Below are 14,547 nucleotides of genomic sequence, written 5' to 3'. Positions count from 1 at the left end.
TTAAAAAGATCATTCACCATTATCAAGTAGGATGTATTCTAAGGATGAGATGCTCATATTGTTTTTGTTCTTGACAAAGGCATTTGACAAAAATTTAACATCCCTTTAGGATAAAACTCTAAAGAAATTAAGTATAGAAGGAATGTGCCTCAACACAATAGGGGCCATATATGACAAATACACAAGTAACATCATACTGAACAGGAAATAGTTGAAAACATTTCCTTTAAAACGTAGAGTAAAATAAGGATGCCCCTCTCACCACTTTTATTCAACACAGTATTGGAAGTTCTACCCAGAGTAATTAGGCAGGAGAAATAAATCAAAGATATTCAAATTGGAAAGGAAGAACTTAAATTGTCCCTGTTTGTAGATGGCATGATCTTACACACAGACAACCCTAAAGACTCTACCAGAAAAACTGTTAGAACTAATAAATGGATAAGTAAAGTTGCAGAATACAAAATCAACACACAAAAATCATTAGCATTTCTATATACTAATAGCAGTCAATCTGAAAACAGAAATCAAGAAAATCTCATTTACCATACCTACAAACAATAAGATACTTGGTAATAAATTTAACCAAGGATACATCGAAAACTATAAAACATTGATGAAAGAAACTAAAGAAGACACCAGTAAGTGGAAGGCTATCTTGTGTTCATGGATTGAAATTAATCTTTTCAAAATGTTTATACTATCCAAAGCTATCTACAGATTCAGTGCAATTCACATCAAAATATCAATGATATTCTTCACAGAAATTTTTTTAAAAATCCTAAAATTTATATGAAACCATAAAAGACCCAAAATAGCCAAAGGAATCTTATGTAAAAAGAACAAACCTGGAGGCATCATACTCCCTTACTTTGAAATATATTACAAAGCAATTGTAAACAAAACAGCATGTTACTGGCATAAAAACAGACACTTAAACTGGTAGAATAGAACAGGCAGCCCAGAAATAAATCCATTAATTTACAGCCAGTTGATATTTTACAAAGATACCAAGTACACACAGTGTAGAAAGAACAGGCTTTTCAATAAATGGTATTGGGAAAACTGGATATTCACATGCAGAATAATGAAATTAGACCCTCATCTCATATCACATACAAAATCAAATCAAAATGGGTTAAATACCAAAAGACCTGAAACAGTAAAACTGTAGAAGAAAACATAAGCAAAAAGCTCCATGACATTAATGTGTATGATGGTAAATATTGAACGTCGACTTGATTGGATCGAAGGATGCAAAGTATTGTTCTTGGGTATGTCTGTGAGGGTGTTGCCAAAGAAGATTAACATTTGAGTCAGTGGACTTGGAAAGGCAGACCCACCTTCAATCTGGGTGGGCACCATCTAATCAGCTGCCAGCATGACTACAATAAAGCAGACAGAAGAACATGGAAGGACCAGACTTGCTGAGACTTCTGGCCTTTATCTTTTTCCTGTGCTGGATGCTTCCTGCCCTCAAACATCAGACTCCAAGTTCTTCAGATTTGGACTCTTGGACTTACACCAATGGTTTGCCAGGGACTCTCCGACCTTCAGCCACAGACTTAAGGCTGCATTGTTGGCTTCCCTAATTTTGAGGGTTTAGGACTCAAACTGACTTTCCTGCTCCTCAGCTTGCAGATAGCCTACTGTGGGACTTCACCTTGTGATAGTGTGAGTCAATAGTCCTTAATAAACTCCCCTTCATATATACATCTATCCTACTAGTGCCGTCCCTTTAGAGAACCCTAATATAGTGTGGACGATGATGTTTTAAAATATGACCCTTACAGCGTAGGCAACAAAAGCAAAAATAGACAAATGGGATTACATCAAAGTAAAAAACTTTTGCACAGCCAAGGAAACAATCAACAGAATGAAGAAACAACATGCAGAATGGGAGAAAATATTTGGAATCTATCCATCTGACAAGAAATTGATAACCAGAATAGAAAAGGAGTTCAAACAAATAAATAGCAAAAAATAATAATTACTATTATTATAATCCAATTTTAAAATGGCCAAAATATCTCAATATATAATTCTCAAAAGACAACATACAAATGGCCAACAGATATATTTAAAAATGCTCAATTTCACTAATCATCACGGAAATTCAAATTAAAATTAAAATCTATCACCTAAAACCTATTAGAATGGCTGTTATCAAAATGATAGAAGATAACAAGCATTGGCAAGGATGTCAAGAAAAGAGAGCCCTTGTACACTGCTAGTGGGAATGTAGATTAGCACAGCTATTACATAAAAAAGTATAGAGATTCTTCAAAAAATTTAAAATAGAACTACCATATTATCCAACAATCCCACTACTGGGTATATATCCAAATGATATGAAATCAGTATATGAAAGAGCTATCTCTACCCCCATATTTACTACAACACTATCGACAATAGCCAAGATATGGTGTCAACTTAAGTGTCCATCAACAAATGAATAGATAAAATGTGGTATTTATACATAATGGAATACCATTCAACCATAATAAAGAAGGAAACCGTAATAACTGTGACAGCATGGATGAATCTAGAGAACATCATGTTAAATGAAACAAGCCAGATGCAGAAAGACAAATACCACATGATCTCACTCATATGTGGAATATAAAAAGCTGATCTTATAGAAGAAGAGAGTAGAATGTTGGTTATGAAAAGCTAGGCTTGGCTGGGGGGAGGGGAAGGTGCAGAAATGTTGGTCAAAGAATACATATTTATAGTCAGATAAAAAGAATAAGTGCCAGAGATCTATTGCACAGCATGGTGACTATCATCAGTAATGATATAGTAGTGATATAGTATCATCAGTAATGATATTGTATTTTTCAAAAATGTTAAGAAGGTGGATGTTGTGTTTTCACCCACAAAAATGATAACTAGGTGAGGTAATACATTCATTAATTAGCTAGATTTAACCATTCTATAATGTATATATACTTCAAAACATCATGCAAACACAAATAAATACATATTATTTTATATGTTAATTTTACAAATAAATTTGGGGGTAATAAAACAATAGAGCTAAGATGAAAGTTAGAATCCAGATATACTCATTTAACAAAGACTCAGCCATGCTTATTTAATTGGTTAGACCTATCTTAGCATCTCTCTCATAACACATGAGTTCCAGATCTCAGCAAAATCTCACTTAGGTATTCTGGGAAATCGTCTATGGTATCTCATATGAGTTCATAATCAGTTCTATCCACTATCGAATGGTGTCTGCCTTGATCTGCTCCAGACCTCTTGAAGATGGCCTCCTCACCACTTCCAATCATGTGGTACACACTTGACAACATTTATATTCCACTCAGAAACACTATCTCCTAATGCCTCAATGCTGCAAACACTATCTCTACAAGCGTTGCTATTTCCTCAAGATTCCTCAGTGCACCCATGCCACATTTTGAGCAAACAAATTTGGGGAAAATATTCCTTTTTATCACACTTCTTTTCACAAATATTTATTATTAATAGCCCTGTCCTGGTCACTAGGGAAACAGTGGTTTGAAAATAGGGTCATGGTAACTGCTCATAGTGCATTTACAGTTTAGTGAGGAAGCACATCTGACACATATTAATGTTTATAGTATACCAGGAATTATGCTAAATGCTTTATCTGCATTTTCTCCTTTATCATCGCAAGGCTACAAGGTAGGCATTTTTGTTATCATCATTATATTGGACGTTGTAGTAGGCTAAATAACAGCCATCCAAAGATATCAGATATCAGGTCTTAATTCCAGACACTGTGATCAAAACACCGAGGGATTTGGTCTAGGTCCTGGGGCTCACCACACAGAAAGCCAATCACTGAGATGACAATTATTGCCAAGAAAGAAGGCTTTAATTGGGTGCTATGGTCAAGGAGATAGGAGCTCGGTCTCAAATCCATCTCCCTGACTAAAACTAGGGGTTTATATAGAAGAAAAGAAATGCAACAGTGTACAAGAAACAAGAATTATGGAGGGGAAAAGAAGCGATCATAATGAATGAGAGGTCTGGCATCTCATTGCCTGGTTGTGATGATCTGGTGAGTTTCAGTTCTTTGATACTTTGAGATGCCTGAAGGTTTCCTGAGGAAGGAACTCAGTTAAAACAAATGTAAGTTTCAACCTTTAAGAGCAGAACGGTCAACCTCTAATATTTATCAAAAAAACTATCTATGGGCCTATTCGGGTCAGCTTCAAAACCTGTAAATATTACCCTCATAAAGAAGAAGAATATTTGCATATGTGATTAAGCCAAGGATCTTAACTTCATGGGAAGATTATCCTGGATTATTTGTGTGGGTCCTAAATCCAATCACACATGTCTCTTTTTTAAGAGAGAGGCAGAGGGAAATTTCACAGACAGAGAGAGAGAGGGAGAAAATAATGTGAAGAAAAGGAAAAGATTGGAGTGATGCAGTCACAAGCCAAGGACCTCCAATCAGCAGTCACCCCAGAAGCTAGAAAAGGCAAGAAACAAATTCTCACCCAGAGCCTCCAAAGGGAGTATAGCCCTGCTGACACCTTGATATTAGAATCCTGGAGGCCAGAATTATGAAACAATAAATTTCTGTTATTTAAACCACCAAGTTTGTGGTGATTTGCTATGGCAGCTAAAGAACTAATACGGATGGGAAACTGAAGCTTGGAAAGTAATTTGTCCATAGTCACAAAGCTAGAAATGTGCAGATCTGGGATTTAAACTCAAGGAAGATGTCTCCAGAGCTTTCTCTTAGACACCTAGCTAAGGCATTTTACCAAAAATATCTTCTGGGCACCAAATCCATGATGTCTGTTCTCAAAGAATGTTTCATAAAAAGAGTTGCTTCCAGCAGCACTTTTCTTCCTATAGTTCAGGTAGAAATCCTTGGAGTTGACTAATGAATAGAGACAGCTGTCTTCAACATTATTCATGTTTCTTCCTTTCTGCAGCCTCTGTGCCTCTCTGCTTCATCTGTCCTCTTCCCTCTCCATCAAAAAAAAAAAAAAAATCCTTATGAACCTAGGCTTTTGCAGATCAACTCCTAGTGGAACCACCAATAGTCCTATCATTAGGTAGAAGAATGAGTTCAAAGAATAATGCCCTAAATGTATATTATATGTCAAAAAATCTCTAAAATAATGAAAAAATTCCATAGGTAGTTAAATTTGAATTAACAAGGGAAATGGAAGATAGATAACAGAAAAATTCTCAAAGGAAACTAAGATACTGTCTGGATTCTTTACTCAATTTATTTTACATGTTTATGCAGTTCCAAAATATGCAAGATCTCACTTGTGATGCAATTATTCTGCCACTTCCATCTGCACTTTCCAATTGAGTAAATTGACCATTTCTTTTCAAAAGCATTAATGAAATATGCATTACATAGAAATATTTCTGAGAAAATATCAGACAACTGAGAATCACTTTTGTGTTGTTGCTAACATAGAACTGATGTGAGGTATCTCTAGAGTGTAACAGATTCAATTTTGTGAAACATTAGGTAAACAAGAAATGGTTCAACGTTTCATAATGTAAAGAGAATAATTTCATTTTACTCCATCTTGGGCCTTGAGCTCAGTAGACCTGTCTGATTGCTTCCGAATGCAACGTTGCAGCAAATAAGGGATACTGTTTTATTTCATACATCATTTATAAATTCTACTGCAATTCTACAGAGCCAATACATACTATTCTTCCAAACCAAAGAAGCGGCATCCTGACTTTGTTACCCCTACTTGTCACTGGAACTTCTGCTTAAGCACAAATAACTTATATTTTGAGCACTTTAAATCACTATCAGGCAGTTATATCTTCCCTTGGATGCTTTTTTTACGGCATCCCTATGTCCTTTATTTTCCTCCCCTCTAATTCTGGTGTTTCCTCAAGTTTAATCTATTTTTCCTGTCTTCTCTATCTATACACTTGCTCTTCCTTGTAACCACAATGACATTGATAACCTCAAATATCATCTGCACTCAAAAAAAAAATTCTCTTCCACCTAAATTTTTTAAAACATTAACAAGAAGAAAGAATTCAAGCTATCTTTAACAGAATACATATATAAAATATATATATTATATATATATATATGTTGAGTATCCTTAATCTGAACATTCAAAATCCAAAATACTCTAAAATCCAAAACTTTTTGAGCATCAACATAATGCCACAAGTGGAAATTTTCACACCTTTGCTTTCTCATGGTTCAATGTTTACGAACTTGGTTCCATGCACAAAATTATTTTAAATATTATACAAAATTAACTATAGCCTATGTGTATAAGGTGTATATAAAACATAAATGAATTTTATGTTTAGACTTGGGTCCTATCCCACAAAGTATCCCATCATGTATATGCAAATATTCCAAAATCCAAAATTCAAAACAAGTCTGGTCCTAGGCATTTTAGATAGGGGATACTATTATATATCCATCATGTTGCAAAACTCAGAAGCCACTATTGCCATTGTATTCTGGTTGTACACTGTGGTGACCCAGTGGTGACCCAGCATGACTGTATATCCGGAAAACCAAGAGAATACACTAAAAAATTATTTACAATAATAAAATAATTTAGCAAAATGACTGAAATTAATACAAAGAAAACATAGCTTCTATGTAACACTAATTGGCATATGAAATGGTGGAAAAATCCAATTTAAAATCGCAATTTTGAAATATTAAATACCTAGGATTAAACCTAATATTAAAGGGTAATATGAGACTTCCAGCTTCCAGTTCAATATGTAAGGAACTTGGAAGTTGTTGCTCCATTCTGACAACAAATGAAAAGCTAAACAAACAGAAAATCAATAATTATTCTTAGATTCATCAGACAAGTGAGATCACAGAACAAATAGCTTTTCCAAACATTGGAGAGAGAGACAGGGAGAATTACAATATACTGGAGCAGAAACCCACAAGCAGAAACTTCCCCTAGGGGCCAGTACCAGGGTAGAAAAACCTACATCGTCACTGACAAATTGGTGGAGGCTTAGTATGAACACATCTGAGAGATTAAAAACTACAAGGAGGCCTAGACATTGTAGGTACCCACACTTTTGTGGGTTTCCCTCCAGGAGCTTGATCAGGTTCTCATGGTAAATATCAGAGAAAAATCCCCTTATGCTTTCATTGGCAGGAGAGCAATAAAAAGTATTTTGAAACACACCAAAGCATTCTGTCCGTAACAAGAACTGCCTTCAAGAGAAACTATTTCACTAAAGCCTAACCTCTTGTGTTTTATCAAAGCCTAATTGACCAGAGTAAAGAAAAATACCCAATTCTAGACCATTCTAGTAATCCGTTCTTTTTTAAAGGGGTCGGAGGAGGATTGAGAAGCACTGATGAAGTTGACAACACAGGGGCATAGGCTTACTAAGAAAGTGAGACCTAATTATAAGACTATAAAATGCCTTTCTTCACGCCTTACCATGCACCACTGAAGGCCTATTTACTGGAGTTCCGTTTATGTAATACATTCTGTCTGGCTTTCAACAAAAATTATAAAGCATACTAAAAGGCAAAAGCCACAGATTAAAGAGATAGAGCAAGCACCAGAACTAGACTCACATATAGCAGAGATGTTGGGGTTAGCAGGAATTTAAAACAACTATGATTATTATGCTAATGGAAAAGGTAAATAACATGTAAGAACAGATGGGTACTAGAAGTAAAGAGATAGAGATTCTAAGACATAATCAAAAAGAAATGCTAGCGATTAAAGGCACACTAATGGAAATGAAGAATGTCTTTGATGAGCTCATTTATAGAATGAACATAGCTGCAGAAAGAATCTCTGAGCTTTGAGAATATATTAGGAAAAGCTTCCAAAACTGAAAAGTAAAGAAAAAAAGGAATGGAGAAAAGAGATTAGGATATTCAATAATTGTGATACAACTACAAAAGGTGTAACATAAATGTAAAGGGAGTACCAGGAGAAGAAAGATTAAAAGGAATAAAAGAAATATTTGAGACAAAAACAACTGAAAATTTCCCCCAATTAATGGCAGAGACCAAACCACAAATCTAGGAAACTCAAAGAACACCCGGCCAAGATAAATGCCAAAAAAACTAAACCCAGGCATATCATATACAAACTGCAGAAAATTAAAGAAAAATTATTAAAAGAAGCCAGAAGGGGAAAACACCTTACCTATAATATAAAAGCAAAGATAAAAATTCCATTCAGCTTCTCAGATACCATGTGCAATGGGTTGAATGTTTATGTTCCTTCAAAATTCATGTTGACATAGTAACCCATTAAGTAATATTACCAGGAGGTGGGACCTCTGGGAGATGATTATGTCACAAGGGCAGAGGCCTTGTGAACATGAATAGTGCCCTTATTGGAGGAAAAAAAAAAAAACATATCTCTCACCTCATCTGCCATGTGAAGTAATAGTGAGAAGATGGTTGTCTAAGAGGGAAATAGGCCCTCACCTAACTCCATAACTGCCAGTGCCTTGATGTTGGACCTTCCAGCCTTCAAAATTGTCAGGAATAAATGTCTGTTGTTTATAAACCACACAGTCTGTGGTAGTTTGTTACAGAAGCTCAAACAGATTAAGATAGCATGCAAATGAGAAGAGGACGCAGTGTAACGTTTAAAGCATTGAGAGAAAAAAACACCAACGTAAAATTCTGTACCCTGAAAAATAACATTTCAAAAATGAAGGAGAAATAGACTTCCTCAAACAAAATTTAAAAAGAGGAAATTTTTGTAGTGCTCCTGCCTTGCAACAAATGTTTTAAAAAGTTCTTCAGAGAGAAGGAAAATAATATAAGCCAAAAACCCAAATCCAAGTAAAAAAAGTAGACTGGAGAAGAAATAAGTGAAGGCAAAATGAAAACTTTTATTTCAATTATTCTTAATTGATCTAAGAGACAATAGTGTGTTCAAAATAATAATAGCAGCAATGTATTTGATTATGTGTGGCATATATATATACTTATGTATGAAATAAATTACAACAATAAGAGACAGAAGGGAGGAACCAGATTTATTTTGTTAATATTATGATGCACTTGCGCTACTGTGAAGATGTATAATGTTATTTGAAAGTGGACTTGGATTAGTTGTAAATATATATTACAAACTCAATGAATAGCAAACAGTAACAAATATAGTATTTATGAATCCAAATATATAAATAATCACTTTAAATGTGAAAGGCCTAAATATACCATTTAAGAGACCAAGATTGGACTAGAGCAGATCAAAATGCAAGACTCATTTATATGTTGTTTATAAGAAACCTACTTCAAATATAAAGAAACATATACTTTAAAAGTAAAGGGATGAAGAAATATATATCTTGGTAAAACTATTCAAAGGAAAATGGTAGTGGCTACATTAATTTCAGACAGAGCAGACTTCAGAGCAAGAATTATCAACAATAAACAATGACATTACATAATGAAAAAGGGTTCAGTTCTCCAAGACAACATAACAATCTTTAATGTTTATGAACTCAACAACAAAACATCAAAATATATGAGGCAAAAACTGATTGAATAATAGAGATATATTAATCCACTATTATAGTAGGATACTTCAATGCCCCCTATCAGAAATAGATACTTCCAGCAGGCAGAAAAATCAGTGACGAAATAGTTGAACTCAACAGCACCATAAATCAACTGGATATAATCAACATCTATAGACTGCATCATCCAACAATAGCAGATTACACATTCTTCTCAAGCTCAAGTGAAACATTCATAAAGCTAGAGAAAATTCTGAACTGTAAAGCACACACATTAACAAATTTAAAAGAATAGAAATTATAAAATATCTGTTATCAGAGCACAATAGAATTAACCTGGAAATAAATAACAGAAAGCCAAAAACTTCCAATATATTTGGATATTAAATGATTCACTTCTACATGACATATTTGCTATAGTTTGGATGTTTGTCCTCCCCTAAACCTCATGCTGAAATTTGATCCCTGATATGGTTTGGTTGTCTCCCCCCTCAAATCTCAGCTTGAATTGTAGCTCCCACAATTCCCACATGTCATGGAGGAACCCAGTGGGAAGTGATTGAAATATGGGGGCAGATCTTTCCTGCACTGTTCTTATGATAGTGAATGAGTCTCATGAGATCTGATGGTTCTAAAAATGGGAATTTCCCTGCACAAGCTCCTCTCTTGTCTGCCACCATGTAAGACATGACTTGTTCCTCCTTGCCTTCTGCCATGATTGTGAGACCTCCCAGCCATGTGGAAATGTAAGTCCATTAAGCCTCTTTCTTTTATAAATTGCCCAGTCTCGGGTATGTCTTTATCAGCAGTGTGAGAACAGACTAATACAGTAAATTGGTACTAGGAGTGGGGTGCTGCTGTAGATACCTGAAAATGTGGAAGCAACTTTGGAACTGGGTAATAGGCAGGGATTGGAACAGTTTGGAGGGCTCAGAAGAAGATAGAAAAATGTGGGAAAGTTTGGAACTCCCTAGAGACTTGTTGAATGGCTTTGACAAAAATGCTGATAGCAACATGGACAATAAGGTCCAGTCTGAGGTGGTCTCAGATGAAAAGGAGGAACTTGTTGGGAACTGAAACAAAGGTGAGTCTTGTTATATTTTAGTAAAGAGACTGGTGATATTTTGCCCTTGCCTTAGAGATTTGTGGAACATTGAACTTGAGAGAGAAATTTAGGGTATCTTGTGGAAGAAATTTCTAAGCAGCAAAGAATTCAAGAGATGATTTGAGTGCTGTTAAAGGCATTCAGTTTTAAAAGGAAAACAGAGCATAAAAGTTTGAGAAATTTGCAGCCTGACAATGTGATAGAAAAGAAAATCCCATTTTCTGAGGAGAAATTCAAGCTGGCTGCAGAAATTTGCATAAGTAACAAGGAGCCAAATGTTAATCCCCCACACAATGGGGAAAATGTCTCCAGGGCATGTCAGAAGTCTTCACATCAGCCCCTCTCATCACAGACCCAGAGGCCTAAGAGGAAAAAATGGTTTCGTTGGCCAGGCTCAGGATCCCTCTGCTGTGTGCACTCTAGGGATTTGGTGCCCTGCATCTGAGCTGCTCCAGCCATGACTAAAATGGACCAAGGTGCAGCTTGGGCTATTGCTTCAGAGGGGGGAAGTGCCAAGCCTGGCAGCTTCCACATGGTGTTGAGCCTGCAGGTGCACAAAAGTCAAGAATTGAGATTTGGGAACCTCCCCCTAGATTTCAGAAGATGTATGCAAATGCCTGGATGCCTCAACAAAGGTTTGCTGCAGGGGCAGGGCCCTCATGGGGAACCTCTGCTAGGGGAGTGCAGAAGGGAAATGTAGGATTGGAGCCCCCAAACAGAGTTCCTACTGGGGCACCACCTAGGGGAGCTGTGAGAAGAGGGCCACTGTCCTCCAAACCCCAGAATTATAGATCCACCAACACCTTGCACCATGCTCCTGGAAAAGCTACAGACACTCAATGTCAGCCCATGAAAGCATCCAGGAGGAAGGCTGTACCCTCAAAAGCCACAGAGGCGGAGCTGCCCAAGATGATGGGAGCCTACCTCTTGCATCAGTGTGACCTGGATGCAAGACATGGAGTCAAAGGAGATTATTTTGGAGCTTTAATATTTGACTGCCCTGGCAGATTTCAGAATGTAGCCCCTTTGTTTTTGGCCAATGTCTCCCATTTGGGATGGCTGTATTTACCCAATTCCTGTACCCCAGTTGCATCTAGGAAGTAACTAACTTGCTTTTCATTCTACAGACTCATAGGCAGAAGAAACCTGCCTTGTCTCAGATGAGATGTTGGACCGTGGATTTTTGAGTTAATGCTGAAGTGAGTTAAGACTTTGAGGGGCTGTTGGGAATGCATGATTAGTTTTGAAATGTGAGGACATGAGATTTGGGAGGAACCAAGGATGAAATGGTATGGTTTGGCTGTGTCTGTACCCAAATCTCATCTTGAATTCTAACTCCCACAATTCCCACATGTCATGGGAGGAACGCAGTGGGAGGTGATTGAATTATGGGAGTGGATCTTTCCTGTGCTGCTCTCATGATAGTGAATGAGTCTCACAAGATATGATGGTTTCAAAAACAGGAGTTTTCCTGCATAAGCTCTTCTCTTCTCTGCCACTCTGTAAGATGTGACTTGTTCCTCCTTGCCTTCTCCCACAATTTGAGGCTTCCCCAGCCACATGAAACTATAAGTCTGTTAAGCCTTTCTTTTGTAAATTGCCCAGTCTCAGATATGTCTTTATTAGTAGCATGAAAATAAATTAATACGATTCCCAATGTTAGAGGTGGGGCCTAATGGAGGATATTTGGTCATGAGGGCAGATCCCTCATGAATAGATTAATACAATCCATTGAGAGTGAGTGAGTTCTCACTCTAATAGTTCCTACAAGAGCTTGGCATTAAAAAAGAGCCTGGCACATCCCCCCACCCCTCCCTTTTCTTCCTCTCTTGCCATGTAATCTCTACACACACTGGCTCTCTTTCACCTCCTGTCATGAGTGGAAACAGCTTGAAGCCCTCATCAGAATCCAATAGATATGAATGCTATACTTCTTGTACAGCCTGAAGAAACATGAACTAAATAAACGTCTTTTCTTCATAAATTACCCATCCTATTTATTTATAGCAACACAAAATGGACTAAGACATCATGGATCAAAAAATAATCTCAAGGAAAAGTTTAAAACATTTTGAACTAAATGAAAATAAACATATAATTATCAAACTTTGTCAATGCAGCAAATCAGTGCTTTGAAAATTTTCTAACATTAAAATGTATATGTTAGAAAATAATAAATATTTCAAATCAATAATCTAAGCTTCTACCATCGGAAACCAGAAAACAAGGTAAATCAATTCCAAAGCAAGCAGAGGAAACAAAATAATAAAAATTACAGCAAAAATCAATTAATTAAAGACAGGAAATCAATGAAGAAAAATCAATGAAATCAAATGTTGGTTCTTTGAAAAGATCAGCAAAATCAACAAACCTCCAGCCAGACTAAGAACAAAGAGAAAAGACACAAATAACTAACATTGGAAATGAAAAAGGAGACATTATCACAGATCTCATGGACATTAAAAAGATAAAGGAATATTATTACCACTCTATGTCCCCCAAAATTGATAATCTAGATGAAATGAACCAATTCCTTAAAATATGCCATCTGCCAAAATTCACACAGGAAAAAACAGACAGCCTGAATGGGCCTTTATCAATTAAAGAAATTGAATCAATAATTAGTAACCATCCCAAATAGAAAGTCTCTTGCCCAGATGGATTTGTTAGCAAATTCTAACAAACATTTAAGAGAAATTATATCAATTCAATAACTGCCAGAATACAGAAGCAGAGGGAGTACTTCCTAACTCATGTTATGAGGTCAGCATTACTCTGATATTAAAACCAAAGATATCACAAACAAAGAAAACCGCAGACCAATATCTCTCACAAAGATGCAAAAATCCTCAAAGTAAATAGCAAATTGAATCCAACAATTTATGAAAAGAATTATATGCCATAACCAAGTGGAATGTATTCTAGGAATGCAAGGCTAGTTCAACATTCAATAATTAATTAATGCAATCTATCACATCAATAGCCTCAAGGAGAATAATCACATCATTATTTTAATAAACATATAAATAGCATTTGACAAAATTGAACACTCATTGATGATAAAAACCCTCAGCAAACTAGGAATAAAGAGAACTTCTTCAATTGGATAAAGAACACCTACAAAAAAATGCACAGCTAACATATTAATACTTAATGAGGAAAAGTAGAAAGTTTTCCAAAAAGATAAGAAACAAGGTAGGGAGGTTTCCTCTTACCACTCCTTTAAAACATTGTACTGGAAGTCCTAGCTAATTCAGTATGACAAGAAAAGGAAAAAATGTTGTTCTAATTGGGAAGGAAAACATAAAACTGTTTTTGTTTACCAGCGACATGATTGTATATGTAGAAAATCCAAAAGAATTCATCAGAAAAAAAAATCTCCTGGAACTAATAAGCAATTACAGCCAGGTTATGGGATGCAAGGTTAATATACAAAAGATAATTGCTTTCTAACATATCAGCAATGAACAAGTGGAATTTGAAATTTAAAACATACTATTATTTGCATTGGCATCCCCCAAAATGAAACACTTAGGCATAAACATAACAAAATATGTACAGAATCTGTATAAAGAAAACTACAAAATTGTAATGGAAGAAATCAAAGAACTAAATAGAGAGATATGCCATGCTCATGGATAGAAAACTCAATATTGTCAAAATGTTCATTCTCCCCAACTTGATCAATAGATTCAATGAAATCATAATCAGAATTCCAAAAATTTATTTTGTAGATATTGTCAAACTAGTTCTGAAGTTTCTTTTGAGATTCAAAAGACCCAAAATAACAAACACAAAATTGAAGAAAAAGAACAAAGTCAGAGAACTGTCACAATCTGACTTACAGACTTACCATAAAGCTACAGTAACCAAAACAGTGTGATATTGGTTAGAGAATAGGTAAATAGGTCAAGGGAACAGAACAGGAAACAAAACTAGACCTATATATAAATATAGTC

The sequence above is a fragment of the Hylobates moloch genome, unplaced genomic scaffold (genome assembly GCF_009828535.3).
Source record: "Hylobates moloch isolate HMO894 unplaced genomic scaffold, HMol_V3 SCAFFOLD_23, whole genome shotgun sequence".
NCBI classification, from domain to species: Eukaryota; Metazoa; Chordata; class Mammalia; order Primates; family Hylobatidae; genus Hylobates; species Hylobates moloch.
This window is presented reverse-complemented; position numbering follows the sequence as displayed.